At 36.9% G+C, this 20,052-nt stretch overlaps 1 long non-coding RNA gene across 2 annotated transcripts in view; it reads right to left on the bottom strand.

Moving 5' to 3' along the window:
- The window catches only part of LOC128082448 (uncharacterized), a 366,886-nt gene that overhangs the window by 121,544 nt on the left and 225,290 nt on the right, over positions 1 to 20,052 (bottom strand). Inside the window, exons 8-13 of one of the 2 annotated variants that reach the window (XR_008207676.1) lie at positions 19,308 to 19,364; positions 10,669 to 10,722; positions 8,690 to 8,763; positions 7,089 to 7,155; positions 3,853 to 3,960; positions 732 to 834 (exon numbers count right to left, since the gene is read on the bottom strand). This is a non-coding gene — a long non-coding RNA (uncharacterized LOC128082448). Of the gene's footprint in view, positions 1 to 724; positions 835 to 3,852; positions 3,961 to 7,088; positions 7,156 to 8,689; positions 8,764 to 9,353; positions 9,602 to 10,668; positions 10,723 to 19,307; positions 19,365 to 20,052 lie in introns of those variants that run through there. The other variant, XR_008207677.1, reaches the window with a different exon arrangement.

Genomic DNA, 20,052 nt, shown 5'->3' with positions numbered 1-20,052 from the left:
TTAGGGATTATGATTTTGGAGGTATTTTGATGTATATTTGTTTTTAAAGGAAAGCCCCTGTTCATTCTTGGTGTATTATTATTATTATTATTATTTACTAGTCACATGTTAGGAATCCCTGAAAAAGAGGTGTTTTTAATTGAACGGCTGACAATCCCTTAAGTGTAGTGCTGTGAATGATGGCACCTTGATCATAGCTGGAAAAAACAGTCAGCGTGATATAAGCTACTGAACTAAGTTGTAAAATGACAAGGACTGAGTGAACAGTTTTTAATACAGATAATATTGTTCATGCAGTCCATAAATATAGAATTAAATGTTGACCTCTATCTCCCATGTCAAAAGTCAAAGTCAGTGTCAGCACATATTGTTTTTATTTGTTTCAAGAGAAAAATAGATCAACAACATTAACCTCACAATGAACAGAGAATTGAATGAATTAAAAAGCAGTACCCCATAAATCCCTTTCCTTTTATTGGCACAGTGATAAAAATGCCTAGGGCTTAGAGGAAAAGGGTAGTCTCAGACAGTAGTCTGAGATGCTCTACGTACACAGAGCTGTACATCACAAGCTAAAACAGAAGAACAGAGATATTAAGATTTGTACAGTCTCATATAATACACAATATCCATCAAATCGCGTCATAGCATCCCGCAAAACAGGCCATGTCAGATATCCCTAAAACAAGGAAGGTATCGCAAGGTTCTTTTAAAGCAACATTACCTCCGACCTGCCTTTTGAAGATGCACTTCGTAAAACAGATTAAAGATGCAGAAAAGGATTTCATTCAATACTCTCCATGCTTGCAGCATCCAACTAATTCAAGACACCACCTGGAAAAGATCTCATTGTGTTTAGAGAGTTACAAGCTTCATTGTTTGGGTTTCTCTTCAAATCAGTAGCTCATTGTGATAGAACTGAGAGATCTGACATTTTTCCCCTGTTTAAAAAGTAATTTTTTCCAAAACACCTCACAATAATAAAGGCCTTGATTTCACAATGCAACAGCAAATTTGACAGTTAACTAAAATGAGCAGTTTCCATTGCAAATTCAGTTTAATTGCAATTTTTAGTGCTGCATAATTAAACTGAAAATGTTCTGAAAAATTCACACGGTCAAAACTAGGACAGAAACAAAAAAGCATTTCCACAATGGTTTAGGATTTTCTAGTCAGATCTTAGAGAAACAGACAAAAAGTTACATTTAAAAACAAATCAGTTAAACGCAAGAGAAGGAATGGCATCATCTGAAAAATTCAGCTCGTAGTTTCTGTTTACTTTTTCTTATCCTCCTGCAGCTTGTAGGATATACAGAAATTCTTTTGGTTTAATGCTCCAATGATTATCTGCTGGCAATATTGCATCATGTGAAAAACATTTTACAGTATTTGCACTGCACACTGAACTCACAAAAGCAACTAACTGCAACGTTTGTCAAACCTGGAGCATGTTTTCTGGCAGCTGACTGGAACCAAACACTGCTTTTGTTCTTGAAACGGACCGGCTGACTTTGAGTTTCATCGATATAGCATAAGCTTGGAGGGTAATCTTGACTCATGCATACTGCTGAAGTTAATCTATATCTTAGAAAATGCCAGTGAGAAAAGCCTTCTCATGCTGAACGTTCACAGGGCTTGAAAGAATTTTACAGCTGGCTATAAAGAGCAACTTTTCTGCTCCACATGTATTCATGCAGCTTCTGGGCAGAACCAGTCATGGTGCTTTTCATAGCTGGGTGATCAGAAGGCTTCTCTGTAACTTCTAGTAAAGAAGCAAAGACATGTATTTTATTATACTAAAGGATTATGGTGTGTAGGGCAACACTGAACAGCTGTGTGGAGCAAGTCACTTCAGGTCTTGCTGAAATCATAAATGTGAAGTCAGTCTCACGTAAACAAACACAGCCCAGGCTGGGTAGATTCTTTCTAGGGCTGACAGTTGGTAAAGTTAACTGCAATCTTGGTTTGGAAAGATCTGATTTGAGAAATACTGTGGACTGCACAGAAAAAAAGGGTGATGGGTTTGTTACAACATTACAACACTAACAGGATGCCATGGACAAGCTTCAACTTGCAACATCGAAAAATACTGTAAGATATGAACAGGAAATATAAACAGATGGGCATGGTTGATACTAACTGATAAAAAACATTGTTTATTTCTAAGTAAGAGTGTCCCAACTCGGAACTAATTACAATTTAGTAAACTCAGCAATCGGTCTTGTGACGTGCATTTCCTGTTTGTCATCCTCTCCCAGATATTTGAAAGCTTTCTACTATCAGCCATGTAGAAAGAATTCTTTCTCCAAAAATCACCCAAGTTTGGCACCAAACGTAGTGTGAAACACTGCACAGATATAGGACCTGGCATAAATTAGTCAGCTCAGGTCTCAGTGTAGATGGTATTATGCATTATAGATTGCATATCTGGATGTTAGGATGTTCGGCATGTCTGTGGTTTTCAGCAACAGTTCTTATTCAGTTTTGAAATATCTGCATACCTATCAGTCTGGCATTAAGCTCACATAGCCTTTTTTTATAACAAATTATCAATGTTAAGTAACAACATTGAAAAAATTAAAGGCATATTCAGTTTATGCAAGGATTTTTCCTTAAATTTGGGGAATTTATAAAAAGAAACATTGTTCACATAATTATTATTATCATCATGTAACATATTGCATTAATATATTATTATTATTCATTAATATATTCATATATTAAATATATTTTCATTGTTATAACTACATTCTTATAAATACTAGTGAAATTCAGAGAACTTCAGCTATTTGAAATTTTCATTTGAATTCTAAAACCTCATGCATATTTAGCATGCTGATTCCATGTACGGAGAAACAAACTTGCAGATGAGTACTGAAATCATCATTAGTTAAAATTCTCTGATATAAGCAAGATTTAGCCTCTACTTTCTAAACTGTAGACAGCATCCATAAGCTTTTACTTCTCATTACAAACAATCCACTCTTAGCTGGGGTTCAGATTGCATGTATTCAGCCTCCCTACAGATACAAAATTTCTACGGATTTCTATCAAAAAGCTATCACTGGTAACAGAAAAAAACAAAAATACACCATGGCAAAATGCATTCAGCCAATTGGATGTAGAAGTACTAAAACCTGCAACACCGGTTGCAAAATAAATACTCAGAAGTATTTACTGAAGTTTATTTTCTTGAAACCGCATTTGTCTGAGAGAGACAACTTTTTTTCTATTCATGTGCAATAGATGTAATTATTGATTTTTCTGGCATGCTCCTAACATCCTAAACACCACACCTTTGAACGAATTGTTCTGTTGTTTGAGTTTGGTTTTTGTTTGTTTGTTTTGTGTTTTGTTTTGTTTTGTTTTTTTAATGAAAATAATAGCCATATAATATGAAGTTAACACAGACCAATATAAAATGTTATAAGGCTATAAAGAACTTATTGCTAGAGAAATAGAATTAATAGAATGAATTATGCACAGTATTTTAACATCTGGATTTGCAGAAACAGCTTTAGCACCTTCCACACTTGTCCCTACAAATGTGCTCTTACTGTCAGTATTTGGACCAATTTGAAGATGAATGAGGACAACCATGGAGCTACGTACATTACTCAAAAACAGATACATGCCCCATAATATCATGAAAAACTAAATAAGGGCACAAACGTGCTAATAAAGGAAGCAGTGGGATTCCTTAGATTCTATGGTGAGCAAACCAATTCAGAATTCATCCTTCTCATTCAGGCTATAGCACATTTCTGGGATCTAGTTTACTAGAAATTGCCTAGGGGAAAAGAAAGGGAATCTAGAGTAACAAGAAAGTGCCAAAATGAATAAAGTGCTCACAACTACTATTGCATTGCTGATGCTGGAAACAGAAGAGGCCAGGGTTTTGTCACAGTTCTGATATCCCCAAAGGTTGCTGCTACATTATTTCTGCTCCTTCAGTGCAATCTGTAAAAATCACAAATGTACATTACCTAATGTACTGAAAAACCAAAGATTTTTATTATTATTATATCTTTTACCCATTGATGGTTGCAAATTAGTGAAGTGACACAAGACTGAAGGCAATGACTACTGCTATCTGTAAGCAACAACAAGCAAGGAAAAGCTGGTAGGAGTACAGCTGTTTTATTTTAATTGAGGAATGATTTTATGTTGGAAGCACTCAATATTCACAGCAAATTAAAAATAATGAAGTGAATTGATATCAATGATATTTTTTTACCTACTATCCCTTTGTAAATCTATTTCTTCACACAAATTGACATGTCTAATTGATACGTACGCTATTATTCCTCATTAGTAGGCTGAATAAAATAATTCTTGATTAAATTTATTGCAATTTACAATCCAGCATAATGTTTGCAAGCTATAAAAGTCAATCAACAGGAAACAGAAAAAAAAAAAAAAAAAAAAAAAAAAAAGCAGATGACATTATTACTTCTTATATATACACAGTAATTTCATGGAACCTTCCTTAGCTTTATCTTTTCTCCCCAGGAACCCAAGGTCCATCTCCAACAGGTCACTTCCTTTTTCACATGAACATAAATGTATTTCAGTGTGCAAATTCCTCTCAGCTTTTTGTAAATATCACCTCCAATAAGTAAATTAGCTGTGTATTTAGCAATCTGTTAGAAGTTGCGTGGAAGAGATGGTCTTCTACTAACACTCAGATGAAACTAGACAGAACAACAGATGATGTCCACTAACTGATTTGCTTCTTTGTCAGGATTATCTAGTTTGAATTATACGCTGTTATCCTTTTTACACACACACACACACACAAAAGAGAAAAAAAAGAAAAAGAAAGAAAAAAACAAGGAAATTGCAGAAATTCAGTAATTTGATGTAACAAAAAAAGTCGGTGGAACAAGAATTTGACAATATATATTCTGTTTAATGCAAAATTTCCAACCAGAAGGAAAAGCGAATCAATGGCAGGTCGGTCTATCTTTGTATTTGGAACTCATTCCTCATCTTGCCCAGACCTCCACTATTTTGTAGGAAATTCCGCAGTATTACGAAACAAGCAGAGGCAGAGCTGCTATTTTGTTACTCTCTTCTCTAATGGGAAGAAAGGTATGTTGTGACCTGACCATTTCTCTGGCCTGTTGCTCCTATTTCTCTGAAGAATGCTGCCAGCTGGCGCAAAATTGCTGCCATCACTTAAGTTGGGCTTCAGACTTGAGAAACAGAAAGTTACATGAAAACACAGTTTATATGCTACATTTTGTACAAAATAACCATCCTACTTTTGTCATCTTAATATAATGTCTTTTAAGGAAGACATTATGATACCTTGATAGTGTCTGTACCCTGACTGCAGCCTGTGCCTCAAGTTATCCAGATAAGTTGAAAGAATTTGCTCAAAGAATTGGGTATTACTCTGTCGGACTATAGAATCAGAATTAAAAATCAGACTATATGCTTTTCATATGTATTGCATACATATCACGCTCTCCCCTAAAACATGTATTAAAATCTTCAAAAAATTACTTTCTGCTTCAAATCTAAGTTCAATTTATAGAATTGTTTGGGGTAGCTGACATCTAAAAGGTAAAACAGTAAACACACAGGCCTGCACAGGGAACTAAAATTGAGATATATAAAGTTGCAACATAGGAATCCCATTCAGAAAGCAATTTTATTTATTGTTCAGATATTTTAGATTCAGAATTCAATTTTTATGCAACATGCCTGATTTACTTATTTATTTATTTCACAAGGCAATGCCTATCAGTTCATGAATGCTGCTGACATTTTAAAAATAATCCTTACAGTACAGAAAATAAGATGAGAACTTAATCAACAAAACCAGCTGTTTCAGGATTCATTTCCTACTTGATACATATTGTAGAGCACGGTAAACAACTCATCTGCCAGCAGTAAGAATCAAAAAGCTCTGTGCCAACTGATCATCTCTTAAAGGATTCTTCAAAGTGGCCACAAAAACAGTCCTCAGAAGTAAGAACAGTTTTGCTGGTATTCCTGGTAGGATGTGGTGTTTCAGATAAAGAGCTGTCACCAAGTACTGCACAGCATTGCAAAGAATAGCTTACCATTATGGTCACTAAAACTATTTCCAACTACTATGCTATCTGCAACAGAGCAAAAGTAACCAGGAGCTATATCCACCTCCAAGCCTTATTTAAATTGAAATCTAAAATACATATTCTCTGCATTGCATTTAGCTTCTGCTGTCAGAGGTAGGTCATTTGTTAAAACTTCCCAGCCTATTTACTGCACAATATTTTAAAAATGGCATGCAAGCTCTACTCACTCCTTCAGATTCAGGATGTCTACCCTAGGTCTAACCATACCCAGAGAGGTTAACGGCTGAAAGGCCAGCTGCCAACAGTTGGGCAGCAGACAATCAGCTCTGGGCCCCAAAGCCAGGTCATCGGCAATCAGCTCCCCAGAGAAATCAGGGCTGTGAGGGCAGAGCGCTCACCCTGTGCTGTGCATGGCATGGAAAACAAGGCAGTGCAGGGCTGTGCGATGCACTGACTCCAAGGGAATAACAGGGGCTTATGGGCTGAATACATTACAGACCAGCATGAGTTCTGAGGATATTAATAGGGCAGGCCAGCCCCATAGCTGCCATTGTGACCACTGCCACATAGCCACAAAACTGACTTCCATATTTCCACAAGCATTATTTTGTAATTTCTTTTAATCTCAGAATAGCACATTAAGGAAAACATGATGGAAAAGACCATGAGCAGCCTTAAACACACTATTTTCATTCAGCTCTAACAAACTCAATAGGAAGACTATTTTATAAATGAGCACAACAAATTGAAATTCAATAGCTAGTTAACTCAAGCATATTGAAATAAAATTATATGTATCTGTGTGTGAGGGAACAAGCGTGTAGTGAGGGAGGACCTACAAACCTCACGTATGAGCTGCTCTTGTTATCATAAAGTTTGGGTAAGTAAGGCGTGTAGAATCACAACTAAAATACAAGGATATTCTGCTTAACAGTGTTATCAGCTGTAAATATAAAAACCAAAACATCCATAACAGCCTTTAATGACATTTGAAATATAAAAGAACAAAACTTTACTCACCTTATTATATTCACTTCAGCTTATTATATTCACCATCCAAGAAGATAAACATATTGTCCACTTGAGTCTATACCAAAAGGAAACACACGTTAATATCTGTGATTTGATACACATTCCAAATGCAAGAAGTAACAAATTTGGTGGCAAAGCTGTCAAAATATGTTCCACAAACACACTGGCAAGAGATCTGGACAAACTAAGGAAATTCAGTGAAACAAAATAGGTGCCAAATGGGGATGTTTGACAGAGTGTTCAAAAATACAGTTAGACCAAAGCAGGAACACATCCAACAGATAGATTCTCTACATAAATTATCATAAAACTATTAGAAATAATTGGCCAGTGATTTCAAAATATTACATATACTTTTAATGTTATCAAAGAGCTGTGTTGTGAACCATGTGTGTTTTCTTGGCGATTTAATTTTTGGCTTCAAAACAGCCTTTTTAGATGCAAGTGAAAATACTATATCCCATACTGTAAGTCAATCTGCAGTCTTTGAAATCATGCTGAGCTTCCAAACACTTTGAAACATTGCAAGGGAAAATATTATAAAAGTCTGAGTACCCTGTAAGAGCGCAGGCCTTGCAGGAGCTTGGCCAGACAGATGCATCCCTACAAGACTGCAGAGAGCCAACATAGCAAAGGCACCATGATCGAGCTCTCCAAGAGGACAGTGGTATCTGTAGTCACATCACCCCAAATAACGACTTCTGTGAAAGCAGTAGTCCCTTCAGCTTCTGTTACAGTGCCAGCACAAGCTGCTGCACTGCTAAGTCACGACTGAAGGTAGATGGGTACAGGAGGACATGAGGACTCTATCAAGAACAGGTCAGTTTATACGCAGTGCTGTATTACAGCCATTCTTTGATAAAATAAGGGCAATGAAACGTATGCAGACAGCTGTTTGTAGCAATACATGGCTGCCAGGCTGGTCATGGTACTGAGTGAGCGGCTGCTGCCCACAGAGCGCCCATCCACCTACAGCACAAACCTGGCATGCAAATTACTGTTGTTTAATGGCTCTCCATAAAAATACACCTTAAAATATCAGAGCAGGCCACTGCATGCTGGTCGTAAAGGGAACAAAGAGAGGCCAGGCAGCATACATTCATAGAAGACAGTGCTTCTTTTCAAATTATTTCTTTTCATTTGGCCAACAAAAAAGTGGACTACCAAGCAGTAGTGCTCTCAGTGCAGATAGAGCATCGGTGCTCAACAGCAATGTTAGCAGCAGCATGCATGCCAGCTACACCCTTACACCATAGGGCTATGCTTTTGGAGGCATTTTCTAGTGCCTGCACAGATCAAGTTGAAAGCTTAAGGTCCAGAGTATCTGGGGTTAAAATCCACACTCGTTGACTTCACCACTGCCTATTATAATTCACAAAGGTTTCAATACTGCACTGATAGGGAACTCCTATTGGAGCAGTAATCTGAGGAAAATATTTGCCATATGTTTGTTCTCTCAAAAAAATTCTGTATACTCTTCATGAAATTCTCTCATTGTCATGCAAGACCAAAGAAATGCCCCCTGAACTTGAGGAAGCACAAAGTCAGATTAGTGGTAGTCCTTTATGCGTGGCAAGCTCCTTCCTTACCATTGAAACTAGCCTGTGAGAAAGCCCTGTCCTGCACAGACAGGCTTCTTCGTAGTGCAGAAAGATCAATTTTCCTGAAGAAAAAGAAAAAAAATGTGAAAATGACACAGAGATATAGCTTAAATAGGCTGCAACTCATTTATTCAACTGCACTGAGAAATTTCCAGACAAGCCATTTCCAGCACAAGTTATTATTTCTCCTCATTCATTCTGACACCCCAAGGTCTGGCTGCTCCCACTCCCCAGGGCTGCCCATGCTGTCCCCAGCCTGGCAGAGACTGGCAGTGGGGTGGAGAAAGAAGCCCAGAAGTTCAAGGCTTTGTTTCTGGGCAAAGTATTCCATTTTTATTCCGTTCCTTAAAAGGGCAAAACTAGCAGAGATGCACTTCATATTTATAATTGTAAGCTTCATTCTGGCAAAGGGTCATCTCTTTTTACCTTTGACTATAATTGTTGGTATTGGTTATAGAGCATTAAGACTTTTTTGCTGGCTGGACAAATGCATTTGCAAAAAAAATTTCTATAAACAACACCGACTAACTTACTTAACAGTCACGTTTTTTCTGCTCTGTGAGCTCTTCAAATTTAATATCTTGTTAAGCAGTATTAACTTTTAAGTTGCAGTAAAATCTAATAATTGTATTTATCAAATTGTGTTAATTACCAAGCAGAGATAAGCATATGTCCTCTTCAGCCTGGGAAAATCTGAGTGCACACCTGCTCCAAGAAACAGTCTTTAAAATGAGACATGAGGAAAATATTTGAATTACATTTCCCTCTTCCAACACACCATTTTTAAAAAGCACTTTCAGCACTGAACTAGGCCTTTACAGTTAAGGCATTTTACAAGATGATACTGAGCTATGTTTCCTGTCTATGAAGAAGGCACCAGCATATAAAATGGTAGTGAATTTGCATTACCTCCAATCCATCATTCTTTGAGTGCGCAGGAAAAACTGTGAGACCTGCTGCAACAAAGCACAGCCTTGTGTTGACAGATTCTTATTTAAGTGACTGTGAATACAACAATTCCACAAATAATTTGTCAAGTGTGTGGCTGAACTAGCTCTGAACCCTGATAAATACCAACTCTCCTCACTGCTACAAAGGCATGATGTTCCGCGTGCGGGCAGTGAGTAACAAGCACCAGGATTTAACAATCGATGCTACTATATTTCTCTTTTCTTTGCGGTTAAAAAAACCTTGAAGGGTGGCACTTTCAGCAGTGTTAAGTACTAGTGGTGGCTATGCCTTGCAAATCTAAGTAATACACTGCAGGCTGAGGTGGAAGGAAACAGCGTGCCACAACCATTTTTAGCTGCATTTAAAACATATGGTTTACTCTGCTGAAAAACAGACTTTGCTGAATAGTTGGCAGATTCTTGTTTAATATAGGCTATTATTAAGTGGACCTCTTTCAAATTATGATAATAGGACACCTACTTTGCTGAATTTCACGTCCTAAGGCATACGCTTGTGCTGGGTAATTCAAGAGAGCTGGCTCTTTTCAGGAAAAATAACACAAATACTAGTTGAACACGTCTACATATTAATGGGGGGGAAACACTCCTTCCAGGTATTCAGTTGAAATCAAGATTACATTTTTCTACCATGCAGTGTGTTCTATAAAGGCATTATGGATGTGTAAGGAAAAAAAAACCCACAACGAAACATTTTTAAAAACATGTAAACCTAATCAGTCTAGAAGTCAGCAATGCATATATAAAAGTCTCTTGCAGACATAATTTAGTATGCATTATTAATTTATTTTTCATAAAGCTCTCCAGCTACAAAAAGGATAAGTGGAAGTGTTCACCCATGTTGCTGATAATACTCATTTGTTAGGCAGGGGTGAACGTATTAACAAATTTCCCCTTCCTGAAATCTCATCCTGAAGGATGTTCTCAGAATCTTCATATAAAGACAGGGAATGCCCTTTGCAAACAGTATTCCTCCAGATATTTCAATAAAGCACCAACCTTTAACAGGACACGAACTTCAGTATGCCATATGCAAGGCTCAACCTTCAAACTCTGGACAGCAAAAAACGATCATTAGAATTCTACAAAGCCATTATATTTGTACTTCCAACTCTAAAATAATAATGCCAATAGAAATAATTGTGTGATAATATTAATGAGTCTCAATGTAAAATGCTAATTATTTATTGTTTATAAAGCAATTTTAAATAATGCAGAACTCATACAGTAATGCCATCATGATTTTCCAGTCATTAACTTAACCAGAATTTGCATTTTGGGACTATAGCCAGTGACTTACATGCACTACTTAAGTCATTTTTCAAACACCCTGTCCCATCTTAATCTATTCATCATTAATCACATTTGGTCACTTTACATACAGAACACTATTCAGATGAAAGATAAAAGAAATACATTAATAAAATTAAAGCTAGATTGAATACTTCAAAATATAAAGGTGGTGGAGGAATATGGTTATCAAAGCAATTTATACGTTATGCCTATTAAAGCAGAGACTTGTCTGTACAAAAGTTACAAAAGTTCTGAGAGTTTCTGAGGGTGTTTTTTCCCCCAGTAATGTAAAGGGTACTTAGAAATTCACCTTTGTACTCTGTCCTTCCCAATCATCTTTACTGGTGTTTACACAGTTATGAGAACATACTCAAATGCTGTAGCTTTTGTTAAATAGTGGGAGAACATACTGATAGCTGTTTTCTTGTCAATTTTAAATCTGCAAGAAATCTTAAACTTGGGAAACTGGCTTGCAATTACAGGCTCTGTTTATCTGAAAAAATCCAGTGCTGTGCCTCCTGCATCTGACTGACCTCTTCTACCTTAAATCAATCAAGCCACAGAAGCCTTACATCCTCCTTGTGCGGGTCTGGTCTACAAGAGGCTGAAAAGAAATTTCCTCTGAAAGGAGTTTTGTTGCATTCTGTCTTGCACCTTTCATCTCAAAGCAGCAGCTGCTTATCCACTCACAGTGGCGCATTGGCGTTAAGGAGAAAACAAGCTGACCAAGGCAAAGCAGCCCTGATGTTCTGGAGATCCTTGTATGCAAAGGGCGTTTTTAGCATAAGCAAGAGCAGCTCCCCAGCAGCATTCCTGCAACCTGCCTTAACTCTTGCTTATTGGCACTACCTCCTGATCAAAAAATGCTTCTCTTCCCAATGAGCTTTTGCTTTCTTTTTCTCCGATACTTGAATTACCATTAGTAAGTGGGAATTGTGATAGTTCAGGTGGGGGTTGTTTGTATTTTTCCATACTGAACACTGCTCTTTTTTTGTTTGTTTGTTTGTTTGTTGTTATTTAGTGGCCTCATTTCATTTAATAAAACTTTCTTTAAAAACAACAACAGAAGTGCACACAAGGCGGCATCAAATAATAATTCAATCCATACATGTTCTTCACAGTGCTGAAGGTAGTTATACAGTGTTCGGTTACTCTGGTGAAACAACTTCATAATCTCATCTCAGTTCCTAAAGAATAAGCAGCTATTCCACAAGCACTCAGTGGATTTTTATCATTTAACACTGCATGTGCAGAATTTCAACCACAGAAATATTTTACAGAGACAACCTGTCCAGTTCCACTGCGAGCCAAAGAGCAGCCACGAAATTCATTGGACAATTTGAGATGGATACTATCAGCCCAGTATATGGTGACTTAGGAACGAGAGCTCACAACTATAGAGAACATCACCTTATAATGCAAGCTAATTGCTATCTCTCCTGGAGCATATACATGTACAATATCCTGGGGATATTTACTTTTTGAAGCTAAGAGGTCTCCTGGAGGAATTGACAGCTATCTTAAGTTTCTGAGTGAGAACTCCATTTTTGTTTAATTATTAATTTTAAATTTACAATACATGTTGACATTTTTTGCATAATGAAAAAGAAGAAAAAGAAATATGTCTTCATGTACCTATTTACACAGACTCAAAAATACCGATCAATTGCTAGCTTTTGGGTCTTCACTTTTTAAAATTTGAACTTGTGACCTAAATAATAGGGAAATCTATTGGATAATTTTTAAGCAAGACCCATTATCATACTAAGTTTTGTCCCCTAACTAGATTGCTGCTGAAGAAAACTGTTTCTGAGGTTCCAGTCAAAAAGTAGTAATGTTCTATCCACACATTAGTGATTCCAAAATTCTCCATTATGAACAATATTTATCAAAAACAGCCCACTATCAGATGAAAGATGTGCCTTATCTTTTCTTGTCAACTAAAGCATTATTCACTGAAAGTTTCTTTCATATCTGTTTCAGGGGTTTCAGTGTCATTTTAAATTGCAAATCAATCATAGATCATGCAAGCCCTACTTCTGTAGAAGAGATTAACGCTCTGGCTAAAATTGTTTACAAAGCCATTTGTAAACCTTCTGCTGATGCAGATGAGGCAAGTTTACCAGTTTAACATTGTTGATCCCAGAGAAAGCCTTAAGCAATGACTTCAGAGGGCAAAAAAATTTGTTCATTTATCATTATTGTCATGGGCTTTCGCAAATGATAACAATTTGTCTTCATCCTATTTTTAGACAATGAGCCACAATAGAGTCCAGAAAGCCATTTTGCCAGATGGGAGAAGGTGCTTTCATTGCAAAATGTTGTCTTTTCTTTTTCTGCCCTATAAAATTGGCTTAAGTGAGAACCAAGGATATGTTTTAATGTCAGGTTTCCCAGTAGACATGATGACATACAATAACAGCACACAGTGCCTGGACAGCACATTGTCCAGATATATTGCATTTTTAAACACAAGAATAGCCTTTGTTGTACATTTTGCCAGAAAAACTGCAATATTAGCTGCAAGTTAACACAGAGAATTCTCACAGAATGATAGCTGTCACAGAATTATTATTAAAGGTTTAAGTAATACTTAGATCTAATAACAATTCTTCACTTTGCATTTTTGAAAAGACAAAATATTTTGTGTTGAGCCAAACAAAAAGTACTATAGAACAGAATTACACATGGCATTTTTACAGAATTACCGTGTGAATTCTGTTCATCTCAGTTTTAGTGATTATCAAATGACAAACCCTGTGCCCCTGGGCCAGACTTGTTGGGCCCCTGGGAGCAAAGACAGTTGTGTCTGTGCCATGGGACATGACAATTAAAGTCTGGGAGGCTTTCCTCCCCCTTCTAGTGCTGAGGTAGATCTGCATATCTGTCCCACTGACAGGTGGGACACACAAGGGGCTATGAAGCACCTCAGGAAGCCTCTGAAGTAACTCCCTCACCCCACAAAGAGTAAATCTCCAAGGACTAAGCCCAGAAGCACGGGGGTATATCTTTTGCTCTTGCAACCTTTACTCATCAGCTGTATTTAGGGCTGATGTGCCCCTCTATTCTGGTTCAATGCAGTTTATCAAAGAAAAACCGTTTCAACTGAGGTTTTGTTCCATCTACCTTGACCTGACCCTATGGAAACTTTGTAAACAGAAAAAACAGCTACAAACACCTTTTTCCTCTAGACTGCACCACTTTCAATATGCTGCTGTTCTTCAGTCATTTTAATAGTAATTTGCTAAAAAAAAAATACATAATTATGTCCACCTGCAGAAACATGCCCACAAAACAGAAAGAATGTTTCTTAACCTCTGATGAAATGTTGCTTTTAGAATAGTATTTCCCATTTCTATCCCCAAATTAATCTATCATTCATAGCTTTTGCTTTGCTGTCTCTATAATTGCTAACAATTGCACAACAGTAGTTTTTTTCTAAGCTTTTAGCACAGATTAATTGTTTCAATCTATGCTTACCCTTAAGAAATAAATAAAATTTTGGGAAAGAAAAAAAAAATCAAATGCACTCAAATATTCCTTTCTGTACTTTGTTATCTTGGTAGTGATCTTCAAAGCAATAGTATAGTCAGAAATCCTCTCTGTGTTTTTATAACTAGGGGAAGATGGGCATCAAGTCATATAACAGCACAGCATAAGTGATGTTAATCACCAGCCCCTTGCGTTATGTCTCTGGATCTCTCCATACGCTGAAAGTGTCCATCTGCCTCAGTGCAAATCCTTCGTAATTATAAAAAAAAAAATGTATTCTTGTACTGCCAAAGTAGTAACAGTTCTGTAAAGGCCATGTCTGAATACTCTGATACAGATAAAAAAGTCTTGAACATTACTTGATATAAAATATCATGATCATAATTGGGCAATAGGTTTCTCTGATGACAAAACCGTGTCACAGAAGTTGAGGCTTTTTCCTTCTGTATTTAACTTTTTCATTATGTAGTTTTCAGCCTCAGCAGCAAAATACTTAATTGCATCTATGCCAGGTGTTTCATTAATCCTGTTAGCTGTTAGACAAACCCTGCAGGAAAACAGAAGACAACAGCCTCTCTGCTTACTCTCCCCAGCCCCTGCTTGCCTCCTCCCCCTCTATTCCCCTACAGGAACTGACTGATGGCACAGCCAGTTTGTTGAACTTGAAGGCTGAAACCATAGAAAAGCCCATGCTTAGTCAGGAAACGTGGAAAACCAGCAGAGGTAAGTAAACTTTTTTCTTGCTGAGATTTAAGACAAAAATGTATAAATACCTGTGAGTCAGAGCCAATCATTTTGGAGAAGGGCAGAGCTAGTCTAAGTGGGGCATAGTAATGAGTGTTTAACCTTCAACAAAACCTTAACAAAAGTTGTTATTGCTAACACTGGCTAAAGACTAGGCTCTGTGGAGTGGAGATGGGGAAGTCAGGAGAGGTTTAGGAAATGAGCAGTTGCACATTTTCAGGCATTATTTGTTCTGCTTGACCAAATAGCCTTTTGTGAACTAACATCTTTGTTCACTGTAGGAGCTGAGAAAAGATATGGGAGAGTTATCTTGAATACAGGAGAAATCTTTTTAGACTCAATCTGAAGGACCCATGCAGTATAAGAATCTGTACCCTAACTGCAGTCTGGGAAAATTAATTTCTAACACCAGAATATTTTTTGGCTCATTTTGCTCTTGGTAAACTTTTGTTTGTGTGTGTCTTGAACTTCATTATTTTAAGTGCTATTAGAGGCTATACTTAAAGTTCACTCGTCACATTCCCTGAATTATGTATTGCTCAGACTGGCAAACACAGAATAGCATGCAGCTTAAGAGTATCCCTCTAGAATCCAACCAGAATCAAGTCAAAAGCTCAGAACTCAAAGACAAAATTGTAACTAGATAACAAAAGACAAAGACTGATATAAAGAAGAAAAATATATATGTAGGCATAGAAAAGCTAAAGATTAAGCATAGTCCTGACTGTAATACGTCAGGAACATTGTCCTTCCTTCCCACAGAACAGATATATGACTTGTATTTCGTCACTGCACTACAGCAACCCTCATGCAATGAACCCACTAAGAGGTGGGATCTGTTGGTGTTTGCAGCTTTCCTTCCAAGAATGAATATGGAAAGATCTGTAATACCTCAAAGTACCATATGGATTCGATGAAACAGACCCAGTAAGTCTATACACTATGAACACTCAGAATAATTTCTTCTGAATTTGCACAAAGCCTAGGGCAGAAAATTAGCTTCCAAACTACTTGGAGAAGTTCCATCAGTTTTTTACAATGTACAAGAAAAAGTTCAAGATCCCAGTGATCAAATGCTTTACTATACTAGACACTAGAAAGCTTGGGTACAGGCTTGGGTTTCTTATCCTTTTTTACTTTTTATTTCCCCATGGTTAAATACTCTATCTGCAGTCATCTTGCTCTGAGGCTAAATCCAAGTCTGCAAGGGATGATGAAGGGTGTATTATAGCTGCACTGTACTGTCTTTGCCGGGAATTGAGAATGATGTATTTGGGATTCAGCTGGTGTATTTACAGTAGTTTTAGTGACCCATAAAACATTGGATCTATATTTTGAAATATTTACAAGAGTAGCAGTCAACAGTTCTCTATCTACAATACTTTTTAATACTTCTATCTCCTCCTTTCTTGTCACACTTTTTCATCCTACTTTCTTTGTTGTTTATCAGCTCTGGTATCATTTTTAGATCGTATTATAGTACTAATGACTCTGTTCTTTGACATAAAAAAAATAGAGCATTCATAAACATGCTTTAGGTATATATATAAATCAATATATAAAATAATTCAATTATATAGAAAGTATATAAAAATTAAAAATAATAAATAAAAAAGCTTTAAGAATTTGAAAACCTTGCAGTAAATTTAGATTGTATGCAGAACAACTTCTCTGATAAGCTAGCTACTCCCTGGCACTTCTCCTCAGTGAAAGCAAGGTTGTATAAGAAGTCATTTGCTCCCATCTTCAGAACAGAGACACTTAGCCTAGGACCAGATTCCACCTATTTGGCTGCCACCCAGGTTCTGACCAGATAAGCCATGAGCCAAAGAAAAAAGCTAAAGAGAAAAATCTCTCTTTGTTCTGTCTCATTTCTAATCCAAGGAATGATTAATTATGTAGTTATTTAACAGGCTCTTTAGGAGCATGGCCATTCTGGTCCTACACACAGTGTCATATATCCACACTGCACCACAGTAACGCTGTGCAAACATAATCAATCCCAGCAGTGCCAGAAGCTCTGGTTCAGCGGAGTATGGGAAGATGCAATATATCCTTCTTCCCATTAAAGGCTACATCCTGAAGCCTCTTCAACTTAAATGTCTCTAGCCTACCAGAGGTCCTGTGGTCCAGTTAGAGGTGGAATTATTGATGACAATGCCATCAAAGAAAGGGAGAGAGATGACACAAAAGAAAATTTTCACCTTTATCTTGGAATTTAATGAGTAAATTAATTTTTTATCCTGAAGTTTTCTGTAAAGACAAATTCCTGAACTAGGAATAAAAGCAACAATTACTCTCCACAACCACCTCCCACTCTGAAAACTAATCTATTTACATAAACCAGGTTCAGTAACCTACCTACTTGAACTTGTCTAAAAAACATGCCTTAGTTTCCAGGATAAATATTATATGGAATAAAATTCCAGGACAAAAATGAGGTAAGATGATTCCCTTGAATCAAATATTGAGGTAGCTTTCCATAAGCCTGCTATCAGTAGCAGCAGGAAAATATTCCAGCTCAGCTATGTAGATAAAGAAGAGATAGGAAATACAAGTGAGAGGCTAAACTTAAATTTCAAGCATATACCTTTTCTACACAGCCTCAAAGTAAAAGATGCACTACTGAAAGGCTGCCCAGTGAAGGAAAACAGCAAGAACAATTTGCCATTTTTATTTCATAGGTCTTTTTGTTTTCCTCCTCCTGAGTTATGCGGTAATATTGAAGCAGCTGGAAAAGAAGGAATCAGAGATGACCTGGATGTTACCAAAAGACAAGGTCAATGTTTTGTGGTGTTTTTTTTTTTTTTTCTTTTTAAATTCTTCTAAACTATAGCTGTTTAACTAAACCATTCACAAATATACTTTAATTTGGATAATTCAGCATCAAATCTTGACAGTTCTTATCAGTTATATGTCCACATTAGCCAGCCCTACCTGTACCCAGCATATATATGTAAATGGAGTTATGGTTTCCCATATTGGCTGCTACAGATTTAAAATGGATCCTATATAAAGTCACACTTGTAATCATACAGACATCGCTGAATAAAAGAACAAGAGACCCTTCAGGAGTAGGGCAGAGTCAGATCACCTCGATCCCCTCCAGCACCAGTCTGTTTGTGCTGGTTGCAGACAAGAACAGCACAGAACAGTGGGCGGCAATGGGCAGCAGCCATTCTTGCTGCCGTATTAGCAAAGCAAGTAGAAGACAGATTAAAAACGGCTCTTGTGACACTTTCCTCTAGCACTTTGACCAGGTGCAGCAACAATCTGCTTCCAAATGGTTGACAGTGAACAACATGACTCAACCAAGCAGTACTTATCCACACCTAAATTGAGAGATTTGGCTTAAAAATGCTACGGATTTATAGAAGTAATAAATACTGTGTCTGCATGGAGAGGGAGGATGTACCCTCCTGGAAGTTGGATTCTTTACAATTTACATTTTGAAGATGTTGTTATCAACCACAAGGAGCCTGAAACTCCCATTCATGCAACAAGACATCTCAGACCTCTCATAGAGTCACCCCTCCAAAGCCATGGCTTGGAGACGAGCAGCCGCTATCACAACATTCCTGATGCTGTCGTGAGAGGTAGCAGTCCTGCCAGCGGTAGCTGACAACTGTTTTAAAGCTGTATAATTATTTAGGGCAGGCAAGCCCTCAGGGAATGCCTTGAAGGAATGAAGAATCTTTTACTCTTGCTTGCAGTTTTTTTTCCAAGACAGAAACACTGAGAAATGGGGAGTCAGGGTATGTTTATAGTAGTGATTATGCTCTCTGTGCTGCATTATAAAACTTTTGAGATCCTGATTAAACGTTTTATCTACAAGATTGTATCTGTGCTGAGCCAAATTATTTAATTGCACAGCTATCCCCAATTATCCAGCAACGTGGATTATTTATAAAACCATTAAATGTGTTACTCTTATGACAGCGACGGCAAATGTCCACTTTGAGACCAAATAGCAAATAAAGCTTATACAGCAATTTCCACACAAGTATCTAAAGCTTTTTTACAAATGAAATAAACCAAACAAGAGACAAGAAATTACAGATAAGCAAAAAGATTGAGAAAAACTAAGCAAGTCAGCTAAGGCCTCATACCGCATTAGTAACAAAGCCCAACCAGCTTTCATCTTCTGCTCTGGACCACAAGAGCATCTAGAATAAAAATAAGATATTGATTTTGAATATATTTACTGGTTAAAAACAGAAGTAGCCTTAATTATTGTGAATCAGTTTTTAAAAGCAAATGCAACTTGCACATTCATGATAGTTAGAATGTAATCATGCTACTGAAACGCATAAGCAACAAAAACTTCAAAATGTATATGTGTAGCATTTGAAGGAATTAGATTACAACATGATCTGTGCATTTTATATGAGATGCTCATTTGATGCAACTTACCAGATATCAGACCAGCACACTCAAAAATGTTTGCACATATACAAATCTAAATAAAAAAGATGGGTAGGCAAGTAATTGAAAATGCAGCTTCTCTATATTCTATTACTGTTTCATCACATTACCTTTCTTTTCTTTTCTTTTTGTTTTTTTTATTAAATAAAAGCTAGATAAAATCCAAAAGATTTACCACAAAAGATTATGGCAGTTCTGGACTTGAACAATGTTACAGCATCCCTTTTAAAGTTAAATCATACTTGACTATAGTTATAACAGTGTCCATAAAAATACAAACAACATGAGGGTAGTTCAGCTGCTGAATGCCCAGTGATAGTGCTTTTTATTGCCATGGACAAGAGCACAATTCATATACTGACCCCATTTTCCCAATTCCCCAAGTTTCATTCTGTCAGGATTTGGAGATGATATGAAATTTATACTTAG

Source organism: Tympanuchus pallidicinctus, unplaced genomic scaffold (genome assembly GCF_026119805.1).
Source record: "Tympanuchus pallidicinctus isolate F22 unplaced genomic scaffold, pur_lepc_1.0 scaffold22, whole genome shotgun sequence".
Lineage (NCBI taxonomy): Eukaryota > Metazoa > Chordata > Aves > Galliformes > Phasianidae > Tympanuchus > Tympanuchus pallidicinctus.
The sequence above is the reverse complement of the archived record's forward strand: the minus strand, read 5'-3'. Positions and strand labels throughout refer to the sequence as shown.